Source organism: Eschrichtius robustus, chromosome 2 (assembly GCF_028021215.1).
Source record: "Eschrichtius robustus isolate mEscRob2 chromosome 2, mEscRob2.pri, whole genome shotgun sequence".
NCBI lineage: Eukaryota > Metazoa > Chordata > Mammalia > Artiodactyla > Eschrichtiidae > Eschrichtius > Eschrichtius robustus.
Window position 1 is genome coordinate 151814920 of NC_090825.1, and position 24628 is coordinate 151839547.

At 43.0% G+C, this 24628-nt stretch overlaps 1 pseudogene; it reads right to left on the bottom strand.

Moving 5' to 3' along the window:
• Window positions 1-1494: 1494 nt before the first annotated feature.
• Window positions 1495-4633, bottom strand: LOC137758628 (UDP-N-acetylglucosamine--peptide N-acetylglucosaminyltransferase 110 kDa subunit pseudogene; annotated as a pseudogene).
• Between the last annotated feature and the right edge of the window lie 19995 nt (window positions 4634-24628).

Sequence of the window (24628 nt, forward strand, 5' to 3'; positions counted from 1 at the left end):
AGCTAGGATACATTCAGGCATCAGCTGCAACTACAGAATAGATGCACTGCCTCAGCACTTTGGAAAGACAGAATCTAGAACACTACTAGCAGACAAAATATCTGTTACTAGACAGCATATGTGCAGTACAGCAAGACAAAAACATATATTCATATGTTGGCTTGTTTAAGCCTCAAGCCCTCAGTCCTTTGTTGAAATACAATAATTTCATTCCTATGGTTTTCAATACCAAAAACTCAACCCCCAGGAGGGCTAAAGTCTAATTTATACTCCAAACCAAGTAGCAGTGCAGTTCGCTACTACTGAGGCTGAATCCATAGACTTCAAGACCACGTCCAGAAGACAAGTTATTATGTGTAACACCCTAGAAGGTCTGAAGCATAATAATCATATACATAGCTGGTCCTCCAGAGCTTTTTACCTATAACATGTTTTTTGATGAAAGTTATTTAATGCACTGGAGATAACTGGGACTTACTGATCAAATATTTGAATACTTGTACTTACCTGGGATTTCATTGCTGCTGAAAGAAAAAGGAAGAACAGGACTCACTTTAAAAAAAAGAACAAACTTTAGAAGTGAAAGTAAAAATCTGATCACACACTATCACTTTTGGAAGCAGCACAGAGGGGCAGTCAACGGTAAAACACTGGTGCAATAGGTCAAAACTCTAGGCCAAAAATCCATTATTATTATCATCAGTGACAGTACCACAACTGTGCCCTTCATAATTAATAATCACTCCTAAGAATCTTCATTTGGCACCAGATGATGTGTTTAAGAGAAACACTCTGGGAGGTTTTGAATCAGACTTGGTTTTTTGTTAGCCAAGTTACAGGAAAATGTTTAAAGTGGGGGGAAGGGAAGAAGGAAACGGACCAGAAAAAGAATTTAAGCCATAAACCAACAAAGCACTGATAGTTCCAAACATGTCAGACACTAAAATGACTGATATAGGCTCAAGTGGTTTATAAAACCTATAAAAAGACTACACCAGCAAAGTCCCCATTTGTCTGTAGAGTTCAGAAACTAAAACAAGGAATATTTTAGCTTAAAACCTTATCTCAAAAGAATCATATACACGTCACATGAATAAAACCTGAAACCAAACATTTTTAATAGCTCCAATACCCCAAATATAAAGAAAAACTTAATTCAGAAGACTGGGCAATCTCTATCTCCCCTCCACACTAACCACCCATCCCATGGAAGACCAAGGGAGATCAGACCTTCCAGACTTAGGCAACACCTGGCTGCCGCAAAATTCTACGGAGACTCCTTGTGGAACAGCAGTCTCCCATCTCTTGTGTGTCTCCCTGTCATGATCATGCAGGAAGCAAGTCTGGCTGTGCTATCTGTTATCACTGTCTGTCACCCATCTGCAACATGATATTGCTACAAAGGTAAGTACAAAGTAACGTATCTAGTTCCCTTTCCCCCAGAAGGTTGAGGCTCAGGTACAGGGGTAATTCTCCTGCGCACACAGTCATTATTTAGGCCGACTCAGTGACGTCAACAGGCTTCATCATGTGATCAGGTTTGTTGCCAGCTGCATAATGCTCCCACATCTGTAGATAGAGGCGCTCTAGTTCCAGTGTGTATTGTTTGGTGTTGAACAGAGGGCTAGATATTCTCTGCTTCCAGACTTTGCCACGAATTCTCTTCAGGTATTCTAGATCAGTTCCCAGTTTCACAGCTATGTCTTCATACTCTTGTCTATTTTTAGCAATAAGCTCAAGACAGCCTAAACAGGTGAGCTGGGAAGCTGCAACTCGGGAAGCAAGAGTCTCTCCTGGCATAGTCACCATGGGTGTCCCCGACCAAAGGACATCCATCCCTGTGGTGTGTCCATTACAGAGTGGAGTGTCCAAGCAGACATCAGCCAGCTGGCCTCTCCGAACATGTTCCTCTTTAGGAGCAACAGGTGAAAAAATGATACGGTTCTGGGGAAGGCCCATATTTTGCGCGTACTGTTGAATATTAGGTTCTCCTGCTGGGAAACGCAACAGCCACAGTACGCTATTGGGAACACGCTTCAGAATATTTGCCCACATCTGCAAAGTAGATGGGTCAATTTTATATAGCTGATTAAAGTTACAGTACACAATGGCATCTTCCGGTAACCCGTACTGAGAACGTGTGGTTACAATAATGGTACGGGGAACCTCCTCTCCAGTGGCAGCCTTATTGTTGATCTGGGTAGTTGCCAGTCCATTGCTAATACTGAATCCATTAATTGTTATCTGAATTTGTCCTCTGTTAATCATTTCAATAACTGCTTCTGCAGTCGTATTCATAGGAATGACAGGCATATTAAGATCTATATTGCTGCTGTCTGCTTTGTCTCCTCCATCAGGACATTTCATCTTGACAATTTTCACGTCTGGTAGACTATCAAGAAATGCTTTGAGGTCGATGCCATTTAGCACAATTCGATTGTCATAAATGTGCCCATTGGACTTAAAATCGATGACTGCTTTTTTCTTCAGGTGAGGGAACATATTAGCATGATCACCAATAAAGAAAGTATGGGGCATATAAGCCAGTTTCTCAGAATACTGCTCAGCAACTTCAGCAGGTGAAGTTTCCCGATCAGTGATGATATAATCCATGAAAAGCGCGCCACTAGTCCCAGGGTACCCCAGCCACATTGCCTGAATAGGAGCTGGCCTGAGAGCAAAGAGTTCATTTCGAGCACCCCTGGTATAACCATTCATATTTACGAGGATGTGTATACCATCTTGATGGATGCGATCAGCTGCTTTTCCATCGCATGGAATCTGAGAAAGATCAACGAAATGATCGGCTTCTGCCATCACCTTCGCTCGGAAGTTTGTGCCATCATCTGGGCTCAGGGCATAACAGAATACCTCAAATTTATCACGATTGTGCATGCCTGGAATAGACTGCATAAGATGAGAAGTAGGATGGTTCCCAAAGTCAGAACTCACGTATCCTACACGCAGTCGACCATCACTGAGCTTCAAGTCCTTTGGATGTTCATACGGTGGTTTGTGAAGGACATTGATGTTATCCAGGCAGAGGTGCCCATGCCTCTTGGCAATAGCCTTCCTGACGCCGTGAGGAAGAGGATATAACATGCTGTGATGAGGCTGCACAGAAGGCAACCTGTTCTTCTCTAACTGGTCAGCCACAACGCTGACCAACCTCTTCATGCGCTCATCATAGTCTGTCCAGTCACAGACAATCTGCAGGCAATGAGCCAGATTACAATAAGCGTCAGGAAAGTCAGGTTGAAGCTTCAGAGCAGTGCGATAAGAAGCAATTGCTTCTGGAATATTCCCTGAATCCTTGTGAATGGAAGCCAGATTGCTGTGGGCATCCGCAAATGCAGGGTTAATCTGAATGGCACGTGTATAACACTGCAAGGCTCCCTGAACATCCTGCATCCCCGTTAAGAGTGTTTCCCATATTACAGTAGGCCTCAGCAAAGGTAGGACTGATTCGAATAGCCTCCTTATAATGCATCAGAGCTTCCTGCACTCTTCCCTGCTGCTGCAATACACTTGCTAAATTTGAATGGGCAGCAGCAAACTCGGGGAAGACTTCTAATGCTTTACAATACAAGCGAACTGCCTCTTCAATGTTTCCCTGTTCTCGCTTGATATTGGCTAGGTTATTCAGAGAGTCTGCATGGGTGGGACACAGCCACAGAGCTGTATTATAACAATCTTCTGCTTCGGCAACACTGCCCTTCTCTTTGAGAGCGTTGGCTAGGTTGCAGTAAGCGTCCGGGAAGTGTGGTTGCAATTCAATAGCTCGCCTGTAGGTGTCTATTGCCAGATCTATCAGGCCTTGCTCATAGTATACACAAGCCAGGCTGCCATGTACCACTGCATGATTTGGACTCAAGCTTAGGGCACGAAGGTAAGCTGCCACAGCTCGTTCAAAAATCCGTGCCTCTTTGAAGACATTTCCTAAATTGATATAAGCATCCAGAAAATTGGGGTCATGGGTGACAGCCTTTTCAAAGTGATGAATTGCAAGCCAAATCTCCCCTTGTGCATTGAAAACACAGCCAAGGTTACTCCAAGCTACTGCAAAGTTCGGTTGCGTCTCAATTGCTTTCAAATAACATGCCTTGGCTTCTTCCAAGCGACCCAGGGCTTTGAGCAGGTTCCCCAGGTCACTGCAAACACAGTACAGATCAGGATTGTACTGAAGAGCGGAGGCGTAAGCTTGTACTGCCCCTTCCATGTCGCCTGCTGCTACCAAAGCGGCTGCCAGGTTAATATAACCATCGATGAAATCTGGTTTGAGACGCAACGCATGCCGGTAATGCTCGATTGCTTCCTGCAACTGCCCGCTTTCCTTGTACACATTCCCCAAATTCGAATAGGCTTCTGCCAGAAGAGGGTTCTTTTTAATTGCCAGAGTACTAAAGTGGGCAGATCCGTCCAGCCTTCGACACCGGAAGTGTATAGATGAAAGTAATAAAAGTACACCAGTATTGTCTGGCTCTTGTCTCCAGAGCTGCATGCAGTGTCTCTCAGCTGCCTCAAAATCTCCCGCCTGATAGGCTCGATGTGTCAACTCTGCTAACCCTTGGAAGGAAAGCATACGTTTCGTTGGGTCTGTGCTGTCGGCCACGTTGCCCACGGAAGACGCCATCTGGAGCTTCTGGAGGGAGTGCGAAAAGAGGGTAATTGAGTCCCGCTGCTGCCACTACTGGCAAGAATGTTTCTAGAGGTAGCAAATACAAGGGCAGTAGCCGTACCACTGCTTTGGCAGGCTTAAGCGGCGGCAGCAGTTACATACACTGAACCTTAGGAACTCTGGTTGGCCATCTATCTCTCACGGTCTTGAAAAAATCACAATGAAGTTTAAGTTTTTTTTAATTGATAAGATGGTTCTAAAGTTTATCTGGAGATGCAAGAGGGAAGAGATGTGGGGACATATGTATATGTATAACTGATTCACTTTGTTATAAAGCAGAAACTAACACACCATAGTAAAGCAATTATACTCTAATAAAGATGTTAAAAAAAATATAGAGTTTATCTGGAAGAATAAATGGGGCTATTGATAATAGAATTCTGAAAATTAAAATTAAGAGGTTAGACTTGTTCTAATGGATCAATTTTAAAATGAATGCTAAAGCGACAACCATTGAACCACTATGATACAGTCAAATAGAAAGCTCTTAAACATCTAGTAGAAAGTGCTCAAACATCTCTTTATATTTTTAGAAACAGTGAATGTTGGAGGAAATAATGGTAATAGAGAAAGTAGAACATAAATAATGTTGGAATAATGGTTAAGGAAGGGTAGTTAATTTTTACCTTAAAATACGTTCTAAAACAAATTTGACTGTATTTACCTAAGATAAATTATAGATAAGTTAATGTAAAAAAATTTAAATCATTATTCAGAGGGAGCACAGAAAATATGTAACAGATTCACGAGGGTATAAGTCACTAAATCCAATGACTTTGCAGGACCAACTGATAATCTTGACTACCAACGCTCTTTTTCTTCCCTTTGCCTCCTTTGACTTCTATGACACACACTGCCCTGATTTTTCACCTCACTTTGGTTGCTACTTCTCCAATTCCTTTGCAAGATTATCCTCCTCTGAAAGCCATTACATGTTTGAGTTCCTCAGGGCCCATTCCTTCTCTACACTGTCTCCCAAGATATTCACATTTATAGCCACGGCTCCAATGACCACCTCTACTCAGGTGACTCAAATTTAACTCTCCCCCAGGCATTTCTTACCTATCAGTATAAGTCAGAATCCCTGAAAGAGAAAGGTGGCACACTCAAATGTACCGTAATTAAGGAGACTGTAGTCAAGAGATCATTTGCAAAGGGTTTGGGGAAAACAACAGAGGACAGTAGTCCAGCATCTCAGGGAGCTTTTACTGCCTAGGCTTAAAGGAGGAGGTTAGGGACTTCCCTGGTGGCTCAGTGGTTAAGAATCCACCTGCCAGTGCAGGGGTTCAAGCCCTGGTCCGGAAAGATCCCACATGCCACGGAGCAACTGAGCCTGTGCGCCACAACTACTCAGCCTGCACTCTAGAGCCCACGAGCCACAACTACTGAGCCCGCGGGCCGCAACTACTGAAGACCGGGCACCTAGAGCCCGTGCTCTGCAACAAGAGAAGCCACCGAAATGAGAAGCCCACTCACTGCAACGAAGAGTAGCCCCCACTTGCCGCGACTAGAGAAAGCCCGGGCGCAGCAAAGATCCAATGCAGCCAAAAATTAATTAATTAGTTTTTTGAAAAAGGAGGAGGTGGAAATGATTACTGGATTCGAGAGAGAAAAAAAGAGGAAGAGGTGGGAGGAAGAAGAGCAGGAGGCGCAGGAGGCAGAGGAGGAGGGTTTGAAGGAGGCAGGGTGGAAAGAGGAGGAGGTGGGGAAGAGGAAGAGATGATGCAGGATGTATGTCGTATCGAGTAAATACTCAGCCTTCACGCTTCTTCCCTCATGTACCTCCTATGGGCTGAACGCAACTAGAAGGCAGCGCACACGGGAGCAGGTGCTGGGGATACATGGAATCTTGACATCCCACACACGTTAATGTCTCCGGGCAGGGATCAGCGTAGAGATGGGTGGAGAGTGGCTCTAGATGGGGAGGCAGAAGATATCTACCTAACAGACACCTCCTGCTTGGCTTCTTCTCTAGGACATCCCAGGGATATTTAAAACTCAGCAGGCCCAAGATTAAACTCATGAACTGCCCACTCCACAACCTCTCAAGAACAAGACTAATGAAAAACAAACTGGTCCTCTTTCAGTGTTTTCTGTGTCATCAAATGGTATCAAGGTCAGGCGTGTCTCCCCATAACTGTGCAGGAAGGGATTGGAGTGGGGCAACAGTAGGTGCAAATAGATCATTGAGGATGCTATTCCCCTAGTCCAGACAGAAATGATGATAGAATGGGCTGAGGAAGTGTTGGTAATGACGAACAGAAGTGGATGGATTGAAGTGGATAGACTGAAGAGATATTTCGAAAGCAAAATTGTTAGGACTTGTTATGAGATTGGATGTTTGGAGGTAAAAGTAATGTGGTTGTCAAAGATGACACCTTCAGTGATTTCCCATAGATCTTAGGAAGGAGACACAACTCCTTACCATGGACTTACTGGCCCTGCGTGGTCAGCATCCCCCACTTCCCACCCTTCAACCTTCCGCCTTCACTTACACCAGGCCCCTCTGAGGATGTGGACCATGTCCTACATTCTTTCAGTCCTTCCTGTTGCCTATGCTTGCCCATGAGCAGGACCTTTGCACCTGCTCTTTCCACTGCCTGTAATGCTCTTAGCCCACTACCTAAGTCCTCTTTATCATTCTTAGCTCAGTCACCACTTCCCCAGGAAAGCTTCCCCTGACTTCCCTAACTAGACCTAACCCTTCTATGAAAGCGCTCCTAGACTGGGTCCTTCCCTCTGTAGCCTCTATCCTTTAGTAGCTTACACACACTTGTGTGGCTTTTCAGTAAACGTCTAACATATTCTCAATCCCCCACCAGGATAGGAACTCCACGAGGACAGGGGCTGTGTCTTTCTTGTCTCAAAATAAATAGTCTTATTGCCTCTCGTAGTGCTTGGCACCTTGTAGTACACACACACACATACACACACGCACACACACACTCTCTTTAATGAATGAATGAATAAAAGTAAAAGCAATGGAATATATCATGTAGAAACACACTGATGGATTTAATAGACTTAAATTATAACCTTCTCTATATTAAACAAGAGTAAGGAGTAAATGATAAGTGATAAACTTAGAGATATATTCATAATATAAAGACAAGAAGACCATATCTCAGTAGAGTTCTTGCCACATCAACAATACAAATAATACCCAGCAGGAATTGACAAAAACAAAACAAACAAAAAAACCCCCCTAGAGCAGAAAGTGTTATGACAACTTTTCACTATAAAAATTGAAACTCCAAATAAAACTGGCCTAAACAAGAAGGAAACCCACTGTATCACGTAACCAGAAGGATAGGATGGCTTCCCTCAGGATCATGAGACGGTACCCAGCGATCACCGGGGACAGCATGCTTTCTTGTGCACATTCATCAGAGGAGAAATGCAGTCTCTTTGCTAGCAATACAATACAAATCCTGGGCTTCCCTAGTGGTGCAGTGGTTAAGAATCTGCCCGCCATTGCAGGGGACACGGGTTCAAGCCCTGCTCTGGGAAGATCCCACATGCTGCGGAGCAACTAGGCCTGTGCACCACAACTACTGAGCCTGTGTTCTAGAGCCCGCGAGCCACAACTCCTGAAGCCCATGCGCCTAGAGCCCTGTGCTCCGCAACAAGAGAAGCCACCCCAATGAGAAGCCCGTGCACCACAACGAAGAGTGGCCCCCGCTCACCACAGCTAGAGAAAGCCCGTGTGCAGCAACGAAGACCCAACGCAGCCAAAAATAAAATAAATAAAAATAAATAAATTTATCAAAAGAAAAAAAATACAAGTTCTTCTCTTTAGCTTCACTGAGTCACTTTAGGACCAAGCTGGATCAATTCTGCTGTCAGAGGATGCCATGTTCTCATTTTGAACCACTCACTAGCAAGAGAGATTGGATCACCATGTTTGGTTTGTGTTAATCAAGACCCGTTCCTGGCACTAGGCTCAATTCCAGAAACCACACTGTTGTTGAGGAATCAAATACAAGGTCCACTAATATTGGCCACAATCATGGGGGGAAATGGTCAGCCTTAGGAGTGAGGCAGATGCAAGAAAACAAACATGGCAGTGAGGTATCATTGTTCAACTTGCAATTTTAAAGTTTGTTTGCATTTTAAAAAATTATTCATGGAAAATGGATTATAAATTGATTTAATCTTTCTGGCGGGCAATTTGGCAAAATACGAAAAAACCTTGGAAACATTTATGACAAATTTTGGAAAGTATACATGTGTGTAGAAATAAGGAGGAAACACAAAAATGTTCTTGTGGCTGTTACTGGCTGGCAATTTTACGGGTGACTTTTTCTTTTAAATGTTTCCCAAATATTCTTTAGCCTAATTTTGTTTATTTAAACACAAAGGACACGAAGGAACCTCTTATTTCAGAACGTGGACCACTTTCAGTCAGGAATATCCTCTGGAAGCTTAAGCAGTGGGCAAAGGAGTTGCAGGGTTTCATTGCTCCCTTAAGGTAATGAAGAGAAAATAGCAAACGATGTGAATCAAAGATTCTGAGTTATGGAATTCTCTGCTTCTAAAGTTCTAGTTTGGCCCAATTGGTCTGTAATCCAGGGGGAAAAAAGAAAGAAGGCATAAAACACTGCAGAAAGATATGTAGTTACAACAGAGCATTTAGCATAAAGCTTGTTCTTCTAAAATTCAACCTCTAACTCAACTCCATAGGCTCTTGGCTATAGGCCTTAGTGAGGAAACAGTTGAAGCTACACGACCAGACTTAGCTTGATCTACTGTCACTTTTGTTGAGGAGAATAGGTTGGACAGTTTTAAAAACTTGAGCATAGGAAAATATCTGAGCTCACGTTTAAGTTAAGAGTCTGAACGTCTGGGATAAAGGAACGTGTGTTAGCGAACTGGGGTTTCCAACAGATCTTTAACCGTGAGGATCAGTGACGCTGTTCTTTCTCCAGGTTTAATTTGATAATTTCCCCCATTCTTCTCAGACGCCTCTTTTGGTTCTCTTTCTGCCTTTATAGTCAGTCACCCTTCTGAGTAACCTTGGGCAAGTCATTTAACCTCTGCTGTAGCCTTTCTGAAAGAGCCTTCCATCGTGGATTTCCCTCTGTCTAAACATCTCTAAAGCTTCCTTGGAGTGACAGATCAGGAAAATCTATGAATTTAGGATAGCCCTTAGGCTAATGAGGGAGTACTGCATTTTTACACAGTCCTCCTTTTAAGGGCTTAAAACCAGATCTTTCACCTAGCTAAGAAGGGAATGTGCCAGCATCAGATTCTACCCCATCAGTCTCCCAGCAGTTACAGCAAGCCAACAGCTCAGCCTGTGCCTAAATTGGCCATGAACAGACAAGTGAGGACAGTAGAGAGGCAGGAAATGGGGTTAGGTTGATTTTTATCTATTAGCAGCAGCTTAAACTGGTACGCTGGGCAGCTCTGTCTCCCATTGGCTACAGCTGCTGAGAGCAGCAGGGTGAGGGCTGACCTCTATCTGTCGGGTGTAAGTCAAACCCTGAATACGTTTGTAGCAAACTTCAGTGCTCCAGAACGCCAAGTTTAACTTACGCCCAACCACATACAATATTTTTATCAGGAACCGTGATATTCTCCACCTGCGAGGAACTTACATCTGTGGCTTTCCCCCCTCCTAGATTTTTTTTGCTTTCTTTCTCACTGCCTCTCCCTCCTGTCACCCTGTGACCAATTTTGTCCCCCTGCATCTGTGTTATCTTCTGGCTGGGAGGGGCTGTGATGGTCACAGCTGTGCTCCTTCCAGCAATCATGGTCACACCGGCCCTTCTCTGCCTGCCCCAGTTTCCATCTGACCACGTTGTGCCCACCCCTGGCACTTGCAGTTGTTACCCAGGTTGGCACCGCCTCATGATCACGTGTGCCCTTCTGGGCCAGCGCGAGTTTCAGAATGTGTCTGTTGCTAATACAACTGCAGCTGTAGACAGACAGGAATATGTTCAAAACGTGAGTTCTAAACTTCCTACACAGTAACTGTTTCTTAATAGTTTTTGAAGACCAGATAGTCTTTTTTTTTTTTTTTTAAGATAGTGTTTAAGTATTTGGACGTTTATTTTCCTAGATGAGAGAATAAACTACTTGAACTTTCACGTAGGCAGCTAACCATCCAAATGTGGCAAAGCTCCTTTCCTTTGTCTTGGGTCTCAATCAGTACATGGATGTTGTTTTGTCTCAATCAGTATGTGTATGTATTTATTTACACTGACATCACAATGTGAAACTTAACCTACTCAGTTCTGCCGTCACACTAAAGCATCGGCACACTTAGGCCTCTGTTTACAATGCAGAAACTGCTGTCCATGACCTATTATCATCTCTTCACTGGGGCCCTGTAGTAGCAGAAAAGAAGCCCAGATGATGCAAAATTATTCTAGCAACTCAGATCCCCACGCACACAAGCCACATTGCAGTAATGTGAGATGGAAAAGACCTATTAAGGCATCCCACTGATTCTCTGAGGGCATGTGGTGGTTTTTTCCCTCTCCAATACGCTGATCTACGTTTCAGTGCCTTTCCCAATTGCAAATGGCACAAGTGACGGGGCCTCCATCCCTCCTGGGGGACAGGGCAGCACAGTCTATAATAGATCTCTCCATTAGGGCATGAGTCTTGCTCAGCTGCCTGAATTATCTTTGTTTTGACTCTCATTTCCGTCACTCCTCCTGCCGTCCCCTTGGACCACACAAAATAATTTCTCCCCGTCCCCGCTATTTACACCCTTCAAGTCCTTGCGGCTGATGAGCCAGTCCCTGCTAGCTAGAGCCAGTGGTCATGCTGGGAGACCTGTCTCTTTCCTCTTCCCTCTGAAGGCAGTCCCTTCAGGCTGATAAATCATATTTGTTGCTCTTCGATGAACGCTCATCAGTTTCTCACTCATTTGCCTCATTTCTTTGTCACTCAGGCTGCTCAGGAAAATCCCCTGTGTTTGTCTCCGTTGTTGCAAAAGAAGATGATGGTGGTAGAACCTCTGCTTACAGCAAACAGAGCACATCTCCTCAGCCACCAGGCACCCTCCTGCCCCCAGGACACTGGCGTCACCTAGTCCGTTGTCTTTAACTCTCTTCCTTGGGGTGTGGAGCTACTGTGTTAACAGGCCCTGAGGTGTGTTTGTAGAGACAGGAAGAGTTGATCTGTATTTCACCTGACCAGCTTTCCTTGTTGTATATTTAGTTAATGCCCATTAGCTGCTTAAATCGTAGTTTGCTGCCCATCTCAATTCCCCGTTGGAAAAGCTTCCTTGAACTCCCTCAAGAGAATGCTAACCTCCTTTCCATTAATACTCCCACGTTTCCTGATATTAAAGTGGACGACATCAGTCACCATAGCAGACATCTTTGCCAAACGGGGAATTCTGTTGCTGTGGGAGGGGCAGGATGGCCCCTTTACCTTGAATGAGCTGAATGTCACCGCAAACCAGGAAATTTGGGGAGTGGCTTTTGCAGCGCCAGCATCAACGGTGTTCAACCTGTCCCTTCTCTAACTCCCCAGGTAATGGCTCCCCTGAGTGCTAAAGCACCCCATTTCATAAGGTCTTTCCTAATGTGCTCATATTTATGCAATAACAATCACCAACATAGTGCTTTACAAACTCTTTTCATCTAATTACATCATCCTACTTAACAGTCACAGCCATCCTGTGAGAAAGGAACTCTCTTCTTTATTTTACCAGGGAGGAAACTGAGGCTTAGGGATGTTCCACTGCCCAATGGCACAAATATTCAGTTAATTATCCTTTCCATTCCCTTTTGGTTCTCCTCCTGAAATCATTGGAAACAATGCTCCACGAACACTATGTGAAGAGGCGCTCACTGTATACAGGTTCCTAAAGTCACTGGGATGCTGGCCATTGCATAATATTCTTCTGTACTCTTAGTTGGCAAAAATAGAGTGAATAGACATCATCCACAGTTCCGTATGAGTCCTATGGTTTATCAGTAGGATAACTCAGTTGTTATTCGATGACAGAAAGAGTATATTAAAATTTATAAGACATAGCCTGCTCTCTCTTTCTAAACAGTAATGTAATGTTATTAGGCATGAGCTAAAAGTGAGCTTATCTCCTCCAATACCAGATCAGACCCTGAGGGTATCTGTTTTTCCTGCAAAGCTGATAAAATTATATACACCTAAGATAAAAGAAGAAAGAACTATATATGTCAATACATGTTAATAACATGATTTGAAGAAACAAAGGACCTGAATAATCCTGACTTTTTTGAGTAATTTAAAAAGCAGAAATATAATTTGCTACCAAATACATGGTCACGGAAGCACAACGTCCTAATACTGTGCTAACAGCTAAGCAAAAGATGATGTTTATTGCATCACTTATTTTCAAGGAGTGCTTAGCAATATTTTTAATTTGGCACAGATGTGATTACAGTAGGAGAAAGACCTGTACTGAACGGTTTTTATGCTTTAAGGGATTGAGGCAACATCCAAATAAAAGTCTCATCAGAGCCAGCATTTTGAACAAAATCCAGATCAAGAAATGTATGCTGTTAAGTGAACTGCTCCTTGCTGTGTCCTGGCCAGAGAAAGCAAATTGCGCGTGTACACATAAACTATCAACGCACAGAAACACGCAGAAGTCTCCGTCTCTATCAAGACGGAAGGCAGAATTCTTTTTTCTCCATCTCTATTAAGACAGAAGGCAGAACTATTCCTTCTGCATCAGCTTGTGAGCCCTCACTGTCTCATGTGTAACTAACTTGAAACTGTACTTAGTGGCTGGACTGGATGGTGCCTGTAACTTTCTGGCAAGAAATTATTAAGCAAACGCAACCTTGAAGATGCACCCTTGAAGATTCCAGCTGTATTTCATCGTACCCAGGGTTTAACTGTAAAAAAGAAAACTCTTATTGCTTATTTTTAATTACTGCAAATTCAAACACATGTTTACCATGGTGAAGTTTAAAAATACAATGAGAAAAAAGAAACCAGTAGTTTTTATTTATTTAGAACACCTAGTGCAAAGGTGCACGTAGCCTGTCACAAGCAGTAAGGAGTTTTACTGTAAGCATCTGCCAGGGACAAAAATTCAGGCAAGGCTCTTTTTGTTGCTGCTATAAAGAATCCACCTACAAGAGAGTTTAATCAGCTGAAGATGAACATCAGTGCAGATCTGTTTAGTGTTCTCTCTCAGCCGTGACCTCATTTCTGATACTGACAGCCTGGACTGCCTCTTAGATTTGGTTGGGGCTTGGATGCATCCCCTGGCAAACCTGGATGAAACTAGAAGAGGGAGGTTTTGGTAGCTCTGTAGGCCCGTTAGCTATCTCATTCTCTCTTCACATGGGGCTACATATTCATCAGAGGTAGCCAATGATTCCAAGTTTTAATGGAACCTAAAGTATAGTCCATTACCATATATGAACCAAGAAGTAAGTGTCATAGTTCTACTTCAGATTAGCTAACGGTGGAATCTTGTTCCACAAACAGCCAAGACACGGGTTACTGAGAACAAAGGTATTTCCCATGCCACCAAATTGCGCTTTCAGTGTTGTCTTCTTCTAGGTAGGTCAACATAGTAAAGAGGTCATTACCAACATTAACATATATAGAATTTCCAGGGATTTTGTTACACTTACATTCAACAAATAGAGCTAATCTGCACGGGACCTAACCATCCCATAGCTAGCACAGTCGGGTAACAATGCTCTTCTCGCCCAGCAATCCACACTTCCTTCTAAGGGGGGGGGGGTCCCAATTTACTGAGGGGTATGTTTTCCTAAAGCTTCTTTTCATACCCTTGGAGCCCACTCCCAAACTCACTAAGAATAAAATACTGTTAAGAACTCAACAAATGGACATTGGAAAGCCGATACTGGCTTTAGTTGATTTTAGCCCACCTTTGATTTGTTCGGAGACTGAATTCCTTACACATAAAGAACAGTATTTATTTCATGAGAACAAAGGTTTAAGAGGCAACCAAGATATATTTAGTAAAGAGAAGGTGATTGAACCTCCAAATAGGTCATGGTGACTTATCAGCAACTGAAAATAGTATTTTAAGATCATACTAGTTCTCTGTGTGCGTCATTTAGATTTGTTTTGGTTGTCTGATTTAAGTTGGCGTTGGCAGTTTGGAACAAACACAGAAAGACTTTAACACATGGCTAGGTAGGTTGTTTTAGATCCAAATCATTAGGACTGTGGCTTGGTATAAATTTAGAATGACTGTAATCTAAAGTGTTGGGGTCGTTACATACTTATATTTAGGAGTGGCCAGAGATAACATTTCTATTATGAAACCATGCTGTAATCGAATCGACAACTTGGAAATTTACCAGCATTTTTAAACACTTCACATATTTTAATCCGTCAATTTTTGTTCTTGATACTCTGAAAAAGTCATCAGAAAGAAGCCATTTATCATTCATTTTCCCCATGAAGGAAGGCAATTTCCTAATGAATGAGGAAATCTTTCATTTTAGGTGGAAAAAATAATACAATAGGTCAATTATACTAAATTTAAAAGATAAAGTTTTTACTACATTTACATTTAATATATGTTATTCTGGAAAGCAAATACATGTGAACACAATGGGGATAATAGTAGTATCTACCTTGTGGATTATAGGAGGATTGAAGGAATTAACACATAAAACATTCTTACAACAGTGGCTGACACATGAAATGCTCAGTAAATGTTAGCTGTTATTCTACTATGTGATAAAGTGAGGAACTGTCACTAGTATTCATGGGTGCAATTCTTGCATTTTACAGAAAAAGTGGTTTCATCCACTTTTTACAGAACCTAGTATGCTTTCTGTTCTGAGGGCACAATGAAGCTGAGAGGGATGGCTCCTCTAAGTGAAACTGACCCCTGCATTTAGTGCCTGAAATCAGAGGAAGACTTGTCAGTGTGGGCAGACACCAAGAGTAGACCAATCTGATCTCCCACTTCTTTTTTCTCTCATGGAAACGGATGGAGGGTATCTGATGTGGACCCTTCAATCAATTGTTCCTGCTTAATGTTTCAAACCTTGGTTTACTGTGGGGTAAACTTCGGTTCCTGACAGTCATCCAAAATCTTAGTTTCTCTTCAGTTCCACTGCAGAATAAAAACTAAATTTACCCCAGTGGATTGTTACATCAAGTCTGGTATTATTTCTCCCAAGAGGCCATCTGCTTCTGGGAAAAGACAACAGGGCGTGCCCTCCATTACACCTCCATTTAACTGACGGTGCAATGATGGACAATTCCTTGTTGACCCCTGCAATTCAGAGTTATTGTCTTGGAACATAAGATTTGATGATCTCTTTTCACTCCATAGGATAACTGTAAAAGTATCCGCCCAGTGTTCAATCCAACCCCCAGACATTGCTTCTGATGGCCTTAAATTCTTTTGATTAGTCTACACACCACAGAAACTCAGATTACTAAAATTAGTGGGGAAGGGATGGATTCTTCTCAAACATCCTACCACCAGAATAGGTGTACTTGCAAAGTCAAGTTTGCCTGACGTATCCTCTGTCTCAAGTGGTACAAACGGCCCTGGAGGGTGGAGCCCCCACAACCTGCTTCCCTGGGCGTGCGCGTCTGTGGGTGTCGGGGTACGCGCAGGACACACACGGACCCACTCTTCCAGGGCAGCCCAATCACGGCCCCCCTCTCACCTCAAAGCCTGTCAACTCTCACGCCCCTCCTTGAACGCACAGCCCCTTTCTCCTCCTTCGCTCCTTCGTATCCCGCCTCCAAAGTAGGACGCCCACGTTCGTTGGCAGGTGCTCCTCTCACTCCTACCCGGAAACCAATCAGTCGCGTGCTGGTGGAGAATGACGGAGACAATGGGAATTCTTGTTGCGTCAGCTGCCCGCCCCGAGCGCCGGGAGGCGGTGCAGGGGGCGGGGTACGGGTTGGGGGGTTAGGTTCCTTATGGAGTGAGGAGCGGGCAGAGGAGCCGGCGGCGCGGCTCCGCGTTCAGCCAGGCACCTCGAGGCCCTTTCCCCCTACCAGGTCCCCAGAAGCAGGGATCCCGGGCCTCCCTGCAGCTGCCGGGCTCTCGTGCGCGTGCAGCCCCGTGCGTCTGCGTGATGCCGGCGGCTGCCCCTTTCCCCTGTCAGCGCGAGGCCCGGGGCGGCGGCGGCGGCGGCGGCGGCGGCGGCTCCGGGCTCCTCGCGGCCCCGGCCGTAACCGCCACACCCAGCCCGGTCGGGTGGTTGGGCCGTTGGACGTTTGTTTTCGCAGCCTTCCCCTCCCCCCCTCGCTGAGGCGGCGGGGGTGCGCGTTGCGAAGGGGGAGCCGAGAGACTCCTCCCCCTCCACGATCCCCCCGCCCCTCCCCCTTACACACTCGCACTCACTAGCGCGCCGGCTCCCACGCGCTCGCGCGCCTCCCGCTCCGCGCCTCGGTGTTGGCCGGCATCGTCCAGGGCCCGCGGAGCCACCATGTGCACTGCCTCCTCCTCATCCCCCGCCGCAGAGGATGCGGCGCAGCGCCGCGGGTTCCCCGCCCGCCACCCCCGCCGCCGGGAGCGGGAACGGTGCGGGCGGCGGCGGCGGCGTGAGCTGCGCCCCGGTTGCGGGAGCCGGCCGGCTGCTGCAGCCCATCCGCGCCACGGTGCCCTACCAGCTCCTGCGGGGCAGCCGACACAGTCCCACGCGCCCGCCCGCCGCCGCCGCCTCGCTGGGCAGCCTCCCGGGGCCCGGCGCGGCTCGCGGCCCCGGCCAGCCCGGCCCGACGCCGCCGCCGACCGCGGCCCCGACCGAGCAGGCGCCGCGGGCCAAGGGCCGCCCGAGACGGTCCCCAGACAGCCACCGGAGGAGCCACTCACCTGAGCGCCGGAGCCCCGGCTCGCCCGTGTGCAGAGGTAGCGAGCCCAACCCTTGCGTCCTCCCGGGCTGCGTCTCCCCGACGGCGCCCTCCGTGGAAACTTCAGCCTCTCCGGGCTTCTCTTTGCTAGTGCATTCTCGAAGGTGTGAAAGTGGCTTTGGGAACCTCAGCCCCCTGCGGTCGCTGCGGGGCTTGGATGAGCGAACTGCGGAGCAACTTTTATTTGACCCTCCTGGCGCCCCTCAGCTTTTATCTTCCATCACTCGCCTGGATCGAAAGGTTTTTCAGTTTAAGAGCTGATTAGCTCACTCATGTGTTTGCTGTTTGTAGTGGGGGAAGGAGGAGCTGGGCGAAACACTTAAAAACAATACGCACACAAACTCTCCGGCAGCAGGTAAGGTGGTGGTTGTAATCTGTACAGCCTCTTTGTGCTTTCCTACAAAGTTCCTATAACGTGTCTGTGCCTACCGGGATAATTTTTGTTTTCTTTTTTGGGGGTGGGGAGGTGGAGGCAGCAGTTATGATGTAAGGATATCCTGTTGGGTGTGTAGAGGGGACAGTTTTGGATGTGCAATTGAAGTGTATAGTGTTTGGTTGGGCTTTTTTTTTGGAGGGGGGGGCTCCCTCTTTTCTCTACTTTATATAGTCATATGCCTCAGGGCGGTACTGCACTGGAAACAGTTTATGCCCAACTCAAGACTTTCATGGTAAATTTCTAAGGACCTATTTGTGGAGTGTGCTCCCTTTTTCCCTTCTATTTTTAAGTACACTTAACAGTTCAGTTGAGCTGTTAAAGGATCTCAAGTTTCGTTTTTCTTAGCTGTCAAAGGTAATGGTGAGCTGGTGGATGCTGTCGGCTTCCCTTGATGTTTTGCGTTTTGGTGTGGTTTGGTTTATGTTTAGGGACACGGTGAATGATCTAGTTTAGTCCTGGGGGAGAGAAGGAAGTTTAGCCAAAACAGGGATGTAAAGCTCCTAAGGGAGGGAGGAGTAGCTCATGTTATTAGATAGCACGCTAGGGCTACAGATGCTGCTGCCGCGTTGTGGAGAGAACGGATCATACCGAGGGGGAAACTCTCTGCTTGGAAGGGAATCACTGTGGAGCCTGTGCAATGTTTATGTGGTATGTGTAATTTTATTACTGGAGTTTTCTTGATGAAGGTCTTAGACTTGGAGAACGTGACTGTGTTAAGATAGATTGCAGTTTTGGTGTTTTGTTTTAATATTTCTGACCTGTAATTAGCATGTTGCTAAGGCCCTTGTTTTCAGACCACTTGATGGTGAGGCAGGGTAGGATGTAGTGCAGTGGTATGTGTCCAGGAGCACCGAGAAATGCATCCTGTAATCATAATGCACCGGAAGGAATTTGCTCCCCCACTCCTCCCCCAGTTCAAGCCCGCTGCAGAAACTGACATCCTCCAGCAAATCCTGAATGAATGAATGAAAACAACGTGATCGCCCTAATAATGACCACAACTGAACACACATACACATTGGCTGTATTTTATAGAAAAGGCCACCATTTTCTAACAGATTAATGCCATATGCAACTCCTTTGCACGTTTTCTAGAACTGTATGAAATGAGAGGTAACAGAATGAAAAGAAGGCAGCAGTTACATAAATTTTTGAGTGATTTAGTTTCAACAGTACATAGATTGAGTTTTGGGATTTTCTTTTAGGGACTAATGTAAGAGCCATAATATAGGCACTGCAGAAAGACTGTGTTCAGAGGGTTTGCGGGCATAGTGAGTAGTTTCAGCAACTGCTGCAACAATATATTTTGGTCATCTAGTACCTCCTCCCCTTTTGTTGATAAACACATCTTACAACAGATTGTAGTACAACTTGTTTTTCTGCATCCTTCAGAAGTCTTAATTGCTTAAGAATTACAAGGTCCATCATCAAGTAGTTTTAATGAAATTTGTGACCAGGCTTAAACTGTCCTCTTTGTTGTAGTATGTCACATCTGAGTTGAATGCAATTTTAACGCGATCATGATGAAAACACTTCTCTGAATCTGGTTGTTCAGGAGACAGATTTGCATCAGAGAACTTGTATTGGGAACAGAAGAGGCCTTTCTGCTGTTTTTAACACCAGGTGGTTTTGTCAGTTTCTTACATTGAAATGATTTTGAATGTAGGCTCTTCTGCCCCCGGTTCCCTGATGATATTACCTTTCTGTTACTTCTCCACATCCCACCTTGCTCCTCTCTACCTAAGTTAAAACGATACAACTAATCTATTCTTTTTACTTATCTATTTAAAATTCATGCTATGAACAGTTGAACAATTTTTCAAACAATTATCTACTCAGTTTCTTTTGAATTCTGCAAGGTTCTGACTTCAGTGGATTGTAGCCTCCACAGGTCAAGGCTCCTGCCGCTGCTGCTGCTGCAGACACTGACATCACTATACTGCATGAATGAAAAACAACAACGTGCTCCATTTCTGGCTCTCCACCTCCTTGCTTTTCTGCACACTCCGTGTGTGTGTGTGTGTGTGTGTGTGTGTGTGTGTTTAAGATGGTATTACGCTGCATTTGAAACTACATTTAAAACTGTTAAATTAGGTAGGTGGTGGCTCAGGGATATGTGTTTAGTCTAGAAGCATATTGCTTACAAAAAGCTTCAAGTGCTATGAGCATTTGGACTAGAGGTGACATAACAGCATTCAGTATTTTTTTTATCTGGACTGGTGGTTATGGAAGAAAATACAGAAGATGTAAACAATTTTCTTTGTAATTGCTTTACCAAGAAGAAGTTATGAGACAGTGTAATTTCTGAACATGTTAGATCATTATTACCTCCCTCTGAAACATTCTTAATGTGCACATTTATAGGGTTAAGTCTAGAATAATAAAGAAATGATACTCAGATTGTTTCACAAGGCTGAGGAAAAGCTGAATTATGTAAATAGGCACAATTTTAATATGATATTTATAAAATCTAGCAAGAAGATGGTAATTTTCTTTATTTTTGTAGCACAGTTTTAGATAATTTCAATGGGTATCATAATAGAAGATACATAAATCTCCAAACACCTTGCTCTGTATAGAGAACATGGAGTTTTAAAAATTGAAATTATCTTGTTTATGCATATGATCATATTTTTGTTTGCATTTTTAAAATTTTCTTTTCTATTTTTAAAACTTCAGAGTTTGTTATTTATATTCATTTCTTCTGCCTTTGGCAAAATGTCCCCCTCCCCCTTGTTCAGCTCTGAAGGGTCTTGAAGTGGTGAATGACAAGCTACTGAATGCATCCTCAGGCTCCCTGTGATGTGTTTTTAATAGATGTAAAATCATGAAGTATTATGCAAATAGTTATTGTTTTGTAATGGTAATACATAAGTGTACCTTTGAGATAAATAGAACAACCCAAATGAGAATATAGCAGGATGTTGTGTTAAAATGAATGATCTTTAAGCTAAAATCATGAGTAACAATGAAAATATAATAAAGTTGCTTCTTTCTGAAAACTTCATAAAGCAAAACCTATGAATTCAAAAACAGAACAAATACAGTTTTATTGGGCAAGACAGTAAATAGCAATTGCAGGTCCTTTTGTGGTTTTTTGTAAGGATTGAGGGTGGAGATGAATTATAAATTCTGAAAGATATAAAAACCGTTGCGTTAGAGCACTCGATGTAGAATACCGCTTATTTTTAAGTGTACCAAACCTAATAACAAAAACATGGAAGAGCTTGTAATTTATATAGTTCCTGCTATGGAAAATAGCATGTGTTGATTCCTGATTTAACATGCCTAATATCATTAACTCTAGAGTGAAATTTGATAAGAATTTTTCATGAGTACCTTGAGAGCCTTATTGTTTTATACATTAAGAAGTCATGATTACATTTTAAAAGAAAATACAAAGCCAGCTAGCATATAATGCTGAATGACTGCCTGCAGTGTGTGTGCATGTATGTGTGTGTGTGTGTGTGTGTGTGTCTGTGTTTTGATCAAATAATTTGCTTTCAGTTTTTTATTTTTCATTAAATTTTCCCTCGAGTCCTTTTTACTGCTATGCTCAGTTTGTGGACTTCCAACATTTTAAAGTACTTTTTTTCTCTCTCTTTTTAAAGATACTCAGACATTCTCTTATAAAGTTACTTCTCAGGCCGATATTGTTGAAAATTAAGGTCCTCGTCTTGTCCCCCCCCTTTTAAAAATAGTTTTCCTTGAGTGCTTAGAGTTAACTTGTTTCAAAGCTTTCTTATACTAGACTGAAAACAGTTAAAGCTTTGACTGTTTTTCCTAAAGAGACAGGTTTCAGATACTGATTTTTGGGAAAGGTTTTCAGCCTTTGAGAACTACACTAAGTATCAGCAGCTTTCATTAACTAAATTTTCCCATTAATTATGGTACGTAAAATTTCTCCATCAGTGGGTCAATAGCAAAATAGGTAAGTGAATATATAGAAGTTTTTTATTCTTCAACTGTTTTATGTTCAAAGATTATATTCCTTTCAAATAACTATTATTCTAAGCATATTGAATGTTGTATACCTAGGGTGTAGAAAAGCACCTTGGTCAGTTTAACTGTATGTAAAGTCGTGTATATATATTGAGCTGAAAATTCTTTCATTATTTACAGTACTTTTTACAGAAGGACATTTCATTCACTGCAATGTATGTTGCTTCAAGGATTTAATGCAAATTAGGATTTATACATTGGGGAAGTGTTGAAGGGTAATGGTATCCTTGTGATTTTTATTTGTGATACTGTGGACTAAATGTGAATAAGAAAACAAAGGAGTAATTGGGCTCCATGGCAATGAATAGCAATGGAAATAAATGGCAGTGTTCAACAAATGGCGAGTAGGAGAGGATTTTTCTTAAATCTGAAATTTAAAACATTGCTAAAAGCCTGTTTTATCAAAGCTTCCACATACAGCTAAGAATCTGCCAAGAAGTATATACTAATGACTTTGTTATTCTTAATTTTAGTCTTTTCTCCAGAGTTTCAATCCCCAGACACCACCACAATAGGCTTTTTCACAGCACCTGTCCTGGGTGTGTGCCTGGCACTGTTGTCTTTTGTCTTCAATATATAATTTTGTTCTCTCATTAAATGTCAAAGAAACCAAATCACTGATGCTGTTTCTGTCCTATATTCTATTTATTTTAACAAGAGGTTGAGCTTCTCTGATGCTGGTCTCTAACTGGGTTTGTCCAAAGTCAGTGGAGGAAAGAGAGAACACTGCTCACCTATTGATGTGAAAAACCTGAGTGAGAAGCTGATGGAAGAGCCAGGAGCCAATCTCCTTCCCTTTCTACCTCTCATCTGAACCCTAGACCTGACCGTGACTCCATGGGTCATCCAGTTGATTCTAGAAGGATAATACTTGTGCTTGTTCTGCAAAACAAATTATAATGGAGTTATAGTAATTCTAAAGAAAACAGGATTATACTTACTTATGAACAAATTGTGGAAAAATACTTTGCTAGTATTTCATTTTTGTAGGAACAAACATGGCAGATCCCTTTAAGCAGTGTGGTTTACCTCAGGTGAATGTTATTGTGGCGGCTTGCAGGACGAGGCAAGTTCATGAGTACCTGAATAACCTCCCCAATATTATGTTGTATCTCTAATTGTTGTAGGTACAAAGGAAGAAAACATGTGAGTGCTTTACTCTATATAAGGCAATATATACTTTCGTTCATCAAGAAAGTGGATTTCAAATCCTATCTTCCGATTCCAGATACAGCGTTCATTCCACAGGATTATCCTATTTCTCCTAATTAAAAAGAGACTGATATTGGTCATCAGCTGTGATTTCTGAGCTATAAGAATTACTGAAGAATAGGTTTTCTATTGGTTCCACAGCACTATTACACTGTGCTGGGGTATGCTTTGACATTTTCCGAATGTCTAAAAATGTGTCAGAGAGAGAGAGGGAGAGAGACAGAGAGGAGGGTATGAGCAACAGTGTGTGTGAGAGAAATCCTGGTTCCTGAGGGGTCAAGGATATGGACTTGGTTGTATCTGGCCCTGTGTACTTCTAGAATCTGTGCTGTTCTTGAATCGTATTGTAGTGAGAAGTATGTTTCTCCATGATTATTCAAAGTTAGTTATACGTGGTGGTAAACTGGTAAATGCTTCAGGAATGACTAAGCAGAGATTCTGGTCTCAAGTGATTGTCCTGGCAACTGGTACTAGGTTAATTTAGCCCCACCAAGAGCTAATAGTATCACTGCAATTTGTGGGTTTGAACTCTGTATATTTGTAACTTAATGCAATGCAACTATGGTGCACCTTAATAATGGCTCACCAAAAATAAGGATGAGTTAAAGAAACTAGTGAGATCCATTATTGTGTGGGAAGGTTGATGTCCAAAATTGTCTTCCAAGCTATTAGAATTCAGAAATCCATTAAACTTTTGGATGTTTCATAACAAGAAGGCAAAAACTGCTAAGACTTGCTGCCTAGTGTCTAAAGATAAAATACCTATCAGCTACTGACAGTAATATCCCCTTACTTAGCCAGTATGGCCACAGGGTGAATTTCCGTTAGTAGTCCCTATAGCTAATTTTAACTTTTATATTACTAAAAGATCAATTATTTAGTGAAACATTTTCTAAAATTATTATACAGTTTTTTTCTTGAGCAGAACAAACAAGACAAGAATGAACTCTTTGTGGCTTAATTAGCTTTGTTAATACCTATGATATACCTAATAAAGTGATTGCTGTTGATACTCTTGAATATAGGATTGAATGAGCACTGACTGACAACTAGAGTTGCCCTATAACTGATTCTATACATTCGCTTTGGGGATTGTCTTATTTCTGGTAAAGGTGGAATGAAGCAGTGAGTGGCTACATTTATTCCTTAATGGAATAACCTGGCTTTTTTCTCTAGAATTAATTATCAAGTTAAAGACCGAAGAAATGATTTTCCAAATGGTTCCATAAAAGAGGCTTAGAAACAGAAAGGTATACTGAAAAATATTAGATTTGGCGTCAAGAGACTTGGGTTATAGTTCCACTTCTAACATTTGACTTATAGTAAGTTCTTAACTCTTTGCATCTTATTTTCTCTATCTTTAAAATGATATAGGTGGGCTTTTATTAAGAGTTTGGTTGGGTAGGGGAAAGATTCCGCTGTGGAAAGGAAAAGTAAGTTTATTAAAGGAAAAGTAAGTTTATTATTTACTGAGGTATAAC